Below are 10,581 nucleotides of genomic sequence, written 5' to 3'. Positions count from 1 at the left end.
TTCTTTTTTTTCTTTTTTTTTCTTTTTTTCGGGGCTGGGGATTGAACCCAGGACCTTGAGCTTCCTAGGCAAGCACTCTACCACTGAGCCAAATCCCCAACCCTAAACAATTCTTTTAAAAAGTTACCACCCCTGTGCTCTCTTCGGCAGCACATATACTAAAAAGTTACCACCCCTGGAAGTTTCTACTGGCAACTGAAAAGGCTGTGCTTAATATGGGGTGTCTAACCCAGTAATCCAAGGACCAGACCCTGAGTCCACAGAGCATGATCTCCTTCTGTCCAGTCTGTGGCAAAACTGTCAAAGTATCATTCAAGTTCTACTCTTACTGTTGCAAGGCCCTTCCTGTAGAGGAGGTTGGAGGCACCCAGATTGGCAGTATGCTTCTTGTGCCATCCTTTCATGCTCCAGGAGGGAGCTCCAGTTCTGAAACCCCTCCTAAGAAAGTGAAATGGTGACACACTGACATTTCTCTCCCGACCTCCTTCCACTCTGACTGTGACAGTTCTGAGTATGATGACCTTGAGTTCTCCTGAGAGAGCCACAGGAACCTGGAGCAGACCCCTGACCCCCAAAGGCGGCCCACTTTCCACCAGTCTGAACCCTCAGACACTGAAGTGGAGCCGGGTGATCACCTCAGTCCAGGTTTGGTTTTTAGGGACAGAGCTGACAGACCAGAATGGAAAGCACTAGACACTGGAGGCCCTGAAGACCTGGGATGACCAAGGCATTCTCTATGAAGCTAGCCCACTTCTGTTGCCCTTTGTGAATCAAGGACCCAGAGCAGAGATTCTCACTCAAACTAGACTCCGAGGACGGGCAACTTTTCAATGAGCAGAACTTCTTTCAGAGAACAGCCAAGCCTGTGTACATGAACAGGTAGAAGAATCAGTGCCTGGTCCTGATGCTGCCCAGCCCCATCTGTATCAGCTTTGGCATCAGCTGATACAGGACAAGTACAGGTTACTGGTGTTCCCTAGCCTGGGGAGGTATCTTTAGTCAGCCCTACAGGACAACTCAAAGTATGTGGTACCAGAGAGATGTGTGTTGCAGGAGGCCTATAGGCTTCTAGACTTTGGAGTTTCCCCATGAAAGCAAGTATATTCGCAAGAATCTGACAGCTGAGAATGTCTTTGTGAGTCCAGAGGTTATGAGCCAGTGACCTTAGTGGAATGTGACTTCAACTACTTCAAATGCACAGGTGGCAAACATGTGGCCTACAAAGAAGGCAGCAGAGGTCCACTTGAGGAGAGACTTGGAGTTTATTAGCATGGACATGCACAAGGGATATGGACCCTCCCATCACAGCAATCTCCAGATCTTGGGCTACTGTATACTTAAGTGGCTTTATGGGTCCCTGCCATGAATAAACTGCCTTCCCAACACCAAAGACTAACTAGGCAAAAGTGAAAGTATATGGGCAGCTCTGAGCCCCATGTGGGACTGTGTGGCTGCTCAAACAGGGCCTCAGAGACCCTGCAGGAGTGCATGAACGTGGTGATGGCCTTCAATTATGAGAAAAAGCCACCCTATGCCATGCTGAGGCACAACCTAGAAGCTCTGCTACAGGCGATGCTGGTGTCATAGGGTTATGAGATGGTGCCTTAGGTGGAATCCAGAGCCAGATCCTCTGGAAGAGCAGCAAGTCTTCTATAGAGGATTGCAGAATAAAGTAAACCCACATAGAGAGAAACATTTGATGCATTAAGGGAGTAAAGGAAACAAAATGGTATTGGCTTCAAAAGGAAGAAAACAACTCCTGACTTATCTGGACTAACTACTGAAAATTAGGGTACACACCTACTGAGAAGGAAATTTTCCAGGACCTAGTCTTCTCTGTCTCTGTCCTCCAATACTGTCGCAGCACCCAAAATTTTGAATGTGTTCCTCTATCAGCTGGTTGGCTCTGAATGTCCACCATACCCTAGGCATGATTCTAATTCTTTCACATTAGTGAGTAGACTAGTGAAGGGTGCTTGACAAGACAAACCTCACACTCTAGAACCGAATGACCCATGGTGAACATAAGTAAATTATAAGGCAAGTGAAAAGGGGATGGGTACTGTGAAAAATATTAGATCAGCTTAAGGGAGAAGGATCAAGCAACAGTGGGGATTGAAGTTGAAGGAGAGATTCAAGGAAGACTCTGCTGGCGACATAGAATTAGAATAAATTCTTGAAGGTTGAAGAGATGTAGGCTATACAGTGATCTGAGAAAAGGGAATTATAAATAAAAGACTGTATTTTAAGGATGTAATTTTTCAAAGTTAAACCTATTGATTTTTAAAATAACTGCTGTACTTAAGAACGAGTATATAAAGTGACTTAAAAAGATATTACATTTTTAAAATCTAACAAAGGTGTGCCAAAACTTTCTTAAAACTCAACCATTTTTTCCTCTAGGCAAACAAATATGCTTCTTTCACCTTCATTTTCTCATCTGTATAATAGGCTTTTAAATAATATTTGTCATAAGCTAGAAGGCACACAATATTCTTCTCATTAAGCATGGCTTGGAGCACATATTCAATAAATTATATTGAGGGAAGCCAGACTCAGAGAGAGAGAAACTCTGAATGTTGCCTCTCTGAGTCATGGTTTCTAGCTCCAAGTCTTCAGATGTGACAGGCAGCAAGGAGAAATCACAGAAGTCAAGAAAAAAAACGAGGCCATGGTGTGGGGGAAGGAAGATCTAAAGAGAGTAACAGTGGGATACAGGTGCTATGAGGAAGGGCTAAGCCATTAATTGGGGAGAGAGAAGAGATGACAAGACAGAAGGAGAGTGATAAGAGAGGAAAAGATTACATGATGGATATTTTCAAAAGCCACAGTGAATTATATTTTAAAATTACCCAAACGTACATATAGTACATATAAGTATCTATATAGATGCATTTATAGTTTAAATGAACACTTGGGGTGATAACTTAAACCCCAGAACAAGTTCCAAGCTATCTCATTTTAAGTGGTTAGTCAGGAGAGTCCTATAGACTCCGATAATGATATAGGCCATTGTCTGTGTCCTTGGTTGCATCACAGAGTTTGAAGGTAAATCTCTATTGCTGAGCATACTCTTTACCTCAGTCACATGACTAGAAAGAGTCAAGCTGGACTTGATCTAAAACCATCCAACCCAAGAACTAGCTTTTATAGTACTACGGGGTGCTATGCAAACTACCAAAGGAGGAACCCAGCTGTATGTAGTACCTGTGGACCACAACTATAAACAGAATGGTAAGATATCCCTGAAGGTACAGTACTGGCACTTGTACCTTCATGGTAACCAAGAGCTGTCTAATTAGACTTAAGGTCCACTCAACAGGAGAGAAATCATGCCTCATGTTAGAAACCTAGTCAAGTTCCCAGGAATAGTGAGGTTTTCAATCTCAGAGAAAAACCTATTTTAAACAGTTCTAACGGTAGTATTCTTATTTACATTATAAATACTTATTCTTATGTCTACACATAAGTATACCTATCATTTCTCTTTGAGAAAGCTTCTCTTTACAACAGAGTCCATTACAACAAAGAAAGCCACAACCTTGTAGATTGTAGAGGGCACCTGACCTGTGGGGGACACAGCCCAATTATTGTATATTAATCTCTACACCTAAGACTCAGAGAACATCTCAGAAGTAGAAGGCAGTAAAAAGATCATAAAAACCACAATACCAAAACATCTGATATGTGATTTTTTTTAGATATTGCAGGCAAGTTTGCACACATGAAATCACAACAATAAGGCTGCCTAAACAAGACCAAAATGATGACAACACTGGTTGACATACCAATGTGGATTAGGACATCTCACAGGACTACACCTATAGATGAAGAGTTTCAAGCCATTAAAGACATCTGAGATAGGGAGAATTAGTTTTCCCAGGGATAAGCTCCCTAAGTGGTTATTCAATAACAAAGTGGAATATTCTGGAAGTATACACATGAGAGCAATGAGTAGCACTGAACGCAGTTAGCAGATTGTACTTACATTCTGAGTCTCTATATCCATATATGAAATAAATAGGTATAGTAAACATATAGACACATAAAATACCATTTGAAAAAGAGTTCATGGACTTTAGAAAAGTGGGATTTGGCGAGAAGTTGGAGGGAGGAGGGGAAATTATGTAATTACATTTTAACTAAAAATAAAATATGCTTAAAGTAAGTTGTTCACTTACACACAAGCATAGGTAGGATAGTGATCTTGAAACAAATCTCCTATTTATGCCAAATTACTCTTTGTAATTAATTTAATTACAGGCTACTGCAAATACTATTAGTTATTCTTCAAAAGCTGTAGGTAAGAACTTATGGAGCCATAGAATAAGAAGAGCTTATGTATACCATTGGAAGAGAAAAGGAACCATCATAGTTTACCAATCTGTAAAACCACAAACTAAAATAATGCCTGGCTTGGGGACAACATGGCCACTGGTGCAATGGTGGCACAAACAAGAAGCAGGAGCCAACCACTTCTGGTTGAAATTAAGAGCCATTTCACAAGATGAAACCTTTACCTGGCACCACTGTTTGTCCAAGAATTTATGACTAGGCAGGTCATCTGTACTAGGGAACAACCCATTCTTATTATTCAGCTATATGGGGACAGTATTAAACTATCTTCTCGTGACTTATCTTCATATCCATAAATAATGTATCTTTCAGTCCCATCTAAAAGAAGCTCCAATTTTCAATATATGATTGTTAACAGACACCCATGTTTGCCCAAGGTGAAAGAACAAAAGATTTTAGAATCCTCAGCCCTAAAAAGGACATCTATATCATATCCCTTCCTCCAAAGGCTTCTAGAATGGAGAGACTGTAAGAGTCAGAAGTAATAAATGAATAAGAAATGTGTCCTCTTACACAACAGAACAACAGCTACACATGCAAATTACCTCATAGATGAGGACAGCATGCACAAACCCATACAAGGTCAATAAAGACCAAATGCCAGCATGGATCAGTGAGGTAGATATGAAATCCCATCCCTAGCCAGGACTTGTTGATAACAGAGAGCCTGTAGAGGAGAGAGAGAGAGTCAGTTTTATAAAGAATGTAGTCCCTGGAAAGCAGACTATTTTCTAATAGAAGACCATTCATGTAAAATATGTGGGTAGCACAAATTGTTCTTGAATGTTTTATTTTTTAAAAAAAGGACAAATTTGGGTGAGAGATGAGTGAATTCAGGAGATTCATGGGAAGAGATAGATATCATCAAAACATAATGTACAATAACCCCAAAGTTATTAAAGAGTCTTTAAATAATTTCAAATTGCCCAGATCCCTAGTATTACCTTTGTGTAACATGTCTTTCTTGCTATTTTAAAATATGCTACTTAGGAATTTATGATTGCTTTAATTCCCATTTATCTCACATCTTCTGTTCTCATTCAAATATACTATTATCCACTATACAGAGTGGATTCATTTAAATATTTCATTGTGTAATGTCATTCACTCGATTGTTTTTCATTCATCCTAGTGATACTGGTCAAATGACCTGCACCAAGACAACAGTAGTTTCATCTACGTCATCTCCTTCTCCTTACAAGTGGTCATGTACGTTATTCTTATGTGGGACGTCTATACTGAAAGTGATTGTTCTGGTAGACAAGGACTGGGAAAAATGACTTAATATCCTGACCAAAATAGTGGTGAACTTGTTTGTTTTAGCTCACAATTCAGAGTATAGTTCATTTTATCAAAAATGAGATGGCTGGTCACATTGCATGTGTATTTCAGAAGCTGTGGGGAATAATTTCACGTGCAAGCTAGTGCTCAATTCACTCTCCAGTTCTCATTCAGTCCAGAGCACTACATATGAAACGGTGCTGCTCACATCCAGAGTAGGTCTTCTCACCTCAATTAAGAAAATTCTCCATGGACATACCCATGGGCCAACCTAATTTAAATAATTCCTCACTGAGACTTTCTTCTGGTGATTATAGTTTTTATCAAGTTGATGCTTAAATCTAATCACCACTAAATACAAGAAATCACTTCTGTTGCTCCCCATTGTTCAAAGTCACATGTTTGACTTGATTTAAGGCAAGGCCAATTATTCTCTTAGTCAAAATACTAGGGGATATGTGGGTTATGTTTTAAAATTGGCATCCCCGACCTGTGGCCATAAAGTATTTCTGTTCCTCTCATACATGTAGTATATGCTCAACCCTGTGAAATCTGTAGAAATATCAGCAAATACTACCCTCCGACCTATGTGATTACTCAAGTTTAACCTGATTTGTAGAAGCAATATGAGATTCCTTTGTCCTAGAATATCTTAGCTCCCTATTAAAATGCATAATTATTACAAAACAAAACAAACAACGTAAAACCCCACTCAACTAAAAGAGACTACTTTTAAAGGAATCCTAGTTTTCCTTCTTTGGGAAATTATTTAGAAGGCCTTACAATACAGAAGTCTTTCTCAGTCACTATATACCGAAGTATCTTCCACAAGTACCCAGAAGACATTCACAAATTTTAACAAACTAAAAAGGGTTTCCTTGGACAGATGAGATCTCAAATTTCTAGCTCATCAGATATCTATAAATTCAATTTGTGTGTGTGTGTGTGTGTGTGTGTATGTGTGTGTGTGTTTATGTGTGTATACATTTATATATAGAGAAATAGGCTTATTTTTCTTATGTGCATGAGTGTTTTGCCATATCACTTGAATGTACTACATGAATGCCTAGTGCCAGCAGATGTCAGATGAGGGCATCCAATACCCTGGAACTGGAGCTATGGATGCTTGTGAATCACTATGTGGATGCTGGAAATCAAACCCAGGTCTTCTGAGCCATCTCTCTAGACCATGTACTGGCAATTTCTCTGTAGGGTTTCACTTGAGCTGTAAGTTGTACACACACATGCACATACCTATATATGTATGAACAGCTACAGGAATACTCTCCAGACAGCTTCAGCAATTCCAAAAACTCTCTGAACAGTGCATCCCTTGCCTATCAAAAGCCTGATCTTTCATTTACATATCAATTTAGTCAATACCGCAGGTTCCCTTTTTGATTATCCCATGAATCTGCATCCCATGAACCCAGCCCCATGATTCTTAGAAAAAGACACCAAGCACATTTCTTTTAACATTAAAGATGAATTCAGAGATCTGTCCACCTTTGTAAGTACAAACAATAAGGTAGCTGAATGGGTTCTTGCTCTGAGATTTGCCATTCCCACCACGCCTGAGACTAACTAACCTCTGTCCTAGGCTGACCTTGAACTCAGGAATGTGCCTGCCTTTTTATTTTTCTGACAAGCTGGCTCACAGTGTAGCTGCCTCTGTCTGCAAAGATCCTAATACAATTCATATTGCAGCTACCTTTTGCATAGTTGAGGAATTATACATTCTTGAACTCCTGCTTTCAGAGTTCTTATGCACAGCCTTAAGGCCCATCCTGAAAGCCTCAGCATTTAAGACAATAGCCATACTTTTGCCTCCCAGATTTGTGCTGTCTCTGATCGTCATGGGGTCATTTACCTTGGCAAAGAGGACATTCGTCAAAGGAAGAACATGAACATTCGTACATTATTACACAAACAAGGCATAGCAACTATCAACACTTGAAGAGGCCCATGCCCTATTGGCTCTGATCCCGGAGCAGAAGCCATATCACATCCTCCATTGCATAGCCGAATAGACTCAATAGCAAGGCAATCTGTTACAACTGTGAGATTGTTGTTGTTTTTAAATTATAATCTTATTTCTAAGAATTTGTTAGCTCCTATCTCCTTATTCTTTGTCCTCTAAGTACTTTCTTTTTTAAAATATGGGCTATATCAAGAAATTATATGCATCCTTATTTTCTATCTGCAAAACACACACACACACACACACACACATACACATACACACACACACACACCACACACACCTGCCTATGTTCCTGCCCACCTATGAAAACAAATTATCCGTGTGCTTATTTCCTGAAAAAAGACGGAGGAGAAAGTATTCCTAAGTTCTCTTTTCCTAAATATTGTATTTGCCTCTTTTCCTCCAAAGTGATTACAATACATACTAACATACATACATACATACATACATACATACATACATACATGCATACATACATACTGACATATACACATAATGATATACACACCAAAAAAACCTCTTTGTAGGTTTTCTGAGTATCAATTGATTCCACTAGATAAGTAATTTCTTCACGCCCTTTCAGCTATGTACTTTTCTTCTGGGGAGTCAGCTATGATAAGATATCTTCAAAATCCTTTGAAAGCCTGCTCTTTACCAGAAATGCGAAGCAAGAGATGGCTTTAAGGCCATAGGATGGCCATTTGTATATCCAAAGGATTGTGAAGTATGTCTTTCAACTTTTTCTAGTTTTAATGAAGGATTTTATAGTTATATCATTTTGTTTCATATCTTGCCTCAAAATGTTGGTACTATATTAGATTTTGTTTTGCCCTTAGGTCCTTTCTTAGGAAAAGCTATCTTTTACTAACAATGATACAGTGATTTTTTTTATTTTGTTTTACAAATCCAGTAAGCTCCAGCTTCTAGGTTACCTTAAATCTTTGTTTAAAAATGATTGTTCTAATTTTTTGCTCACCAAATATTTTGCATATCTTTCTACACAAAGTAAACAAAACCACAAGTCTGCCTGAAAATTCTCTTAGCCAAATTCATAAGCTAATTAAGTAAATATTTTTTTCACATCAGCAAAATGACGGTGATGCTAAGCTTTTTGCCACTACATAACAAAGGTCACTTATTTGCCATACTAATGGAACAATTTCCTACATTTTCTGATTGCCTTGGCTAGGAGTCTTTCTAGGATACTTTTAGATATCATGAATAATCTCATCAAATTACTTCTTGCTTTAACTCACAAACTACCTTGTAGAATTAAGCCTTAATGACCTCTACCTTTTACAAGTTCCAATAATCAATGCTTTAGAATTTTAAAATTTAGACTCACCTCTGATGCTTTAAAGTAATATTCTCGTTGTTTTTACCCTAACTGCATAACAAAAAATAATTGTTCTATTATGATCACAGATTAGGTAGGACAATGCCTAAAGGCAATAATACAAGATTCAATGGATGGGCAGAACAAAAGCAACATATTTCTTAAAGCACTGGAAGCTAAGAAACCCAAATTCAGCCCACTAACATATCTAGTGAGACCCCGATTCCTAGTTTCCAATGATCTGCTCACTGAATTCTCATATGGTTGCATGCAGGGAGAGGAAGCAAGATCTTTTGTCTTCTATAAAAACAAAAATGCCTTGTCATTATTAAATTCTCTGACTTTACTGTAATCTTCTAATATTATAAAGTAAGATTTTACATATATGAACACTGAAAAGGACACAAATATTAAGTCAACACAGGAAGACTGAAAAATGCTATTGTGAATTTACTTAGAAAATATAACCAGTCTTCAATAACTTAGTGTAATGTAGAGATGAGCAATTAGCTTACTTATAGGACACATGTATACATATAAACCACATGTCTACCATATAGCTAACCTAATGCAGGTTATTCTTAACCTTGATTCATGAAAACATTCCTTGATAAAGTTTATAATTCAATTTTGTTTCCTTCATGTCAACCAGTCAACAAAACTTAAAGAAAAATTATGACACATATTACTTCAAGGAAGTGCCCCAAAGGAGCCAAGATTATGAGTTTTGTGGTTCAGTTATGAAGCCATGAAAACTTAATCTGCTTACATAGACTTTCTCAGAGCTTCAAGGTTTCTTTTAAACAACTTTATTGACAAATGATTTATGTATCATAGACTTTACTCGTTACAGGTGTAATATCTGATAAATTTTGACAGATCTGTATTTCTCTTCGACCAGTGAAATACACATCCAATAAAGCCCATGTCAAAATTCAAATATAGAATATCATCATCATTCTAGCCCAATTTCCACGTGTTCTTTTTCAATCAATCTTTTGTTCCAACTTTGCCTTCCTGAAACCAATCTATTTTCATTAACTACAGATTCGTGCCAGTCAGGGTATCCCCGTAAAATATATTCTAGAATTCCTATTAAGTTGCATTAAACATTAGACTTCTAATTATTATGATTAGGGTCTTTTACTAATGTTATTGTATGAATTAGTATTTATTTCCTTTTCATTGCAAGGCAGTATTAGATTTTATGTGTTTAACACATTATGCTCACCTACTGGCATTTTGATCAATCTGCAGAACTCAAGTGCATGGTATTTGAATCCATGAGTGCTACAGCATGATAGATAGCAATATTTTTGGTGGTAAGCCACATAAACCTTAGATACTGAGTCTTTGTCCCTGTGTGTCCAGAAGTCAGCCATCAAGGATACTATTCTCTAGCCTTGAAATCTAGTGTCATTTGCCAGGTTTTAGACGTGCTTAAAACCATTATTTTTAATTAGTTATTTCATTTCTGTTTTATGATGCAATATCTTGACAAAAACCTACTTATGAGAGAGTTTATTTTGGCTCACAATTCCACAGTAAGGACTACCTAGCAGGATAGTTTTAGCAATAGGAGCTTGAAAGAACTGATCACCTTTCATCCCAAGTTAAGAAGCAG

The 10,581-nt window shown here is 38.1% G+C and overlaps 1 pseudogene; it reads left to right on the top strand.

Moving 5' to 3' along the window:
• Positions 1 to 248: 248 nt before the first annotated feature.
• Positions 249 to 1,587, top strand: Vrk3-ps1 (VRK serine/threonine kinase 3, pseudogene 1; annotated as a pseudogene).
• Positions 1,588 to 10,581: the final 8,994 nt, after the last annotated feature.

This window comes from Rattus norvegicus, chromosome 6 (assembly GCF_021556685.1).
Source record: "Rattus norvegicus strain SHRSP/BbbUtx chromosome 6, alternate assembly SHRSP_T2T, whole genome shotgun sequence".
Taxonomy (NCBI): Eukaryota; Metazoa; Chordata; class Mammalia; order Rodentia; family Muridae; genus Rattus; species Rattus norvegicus.
This window is presented reverse-complemented; position numbering and strand designations above follow the sequence as displayed.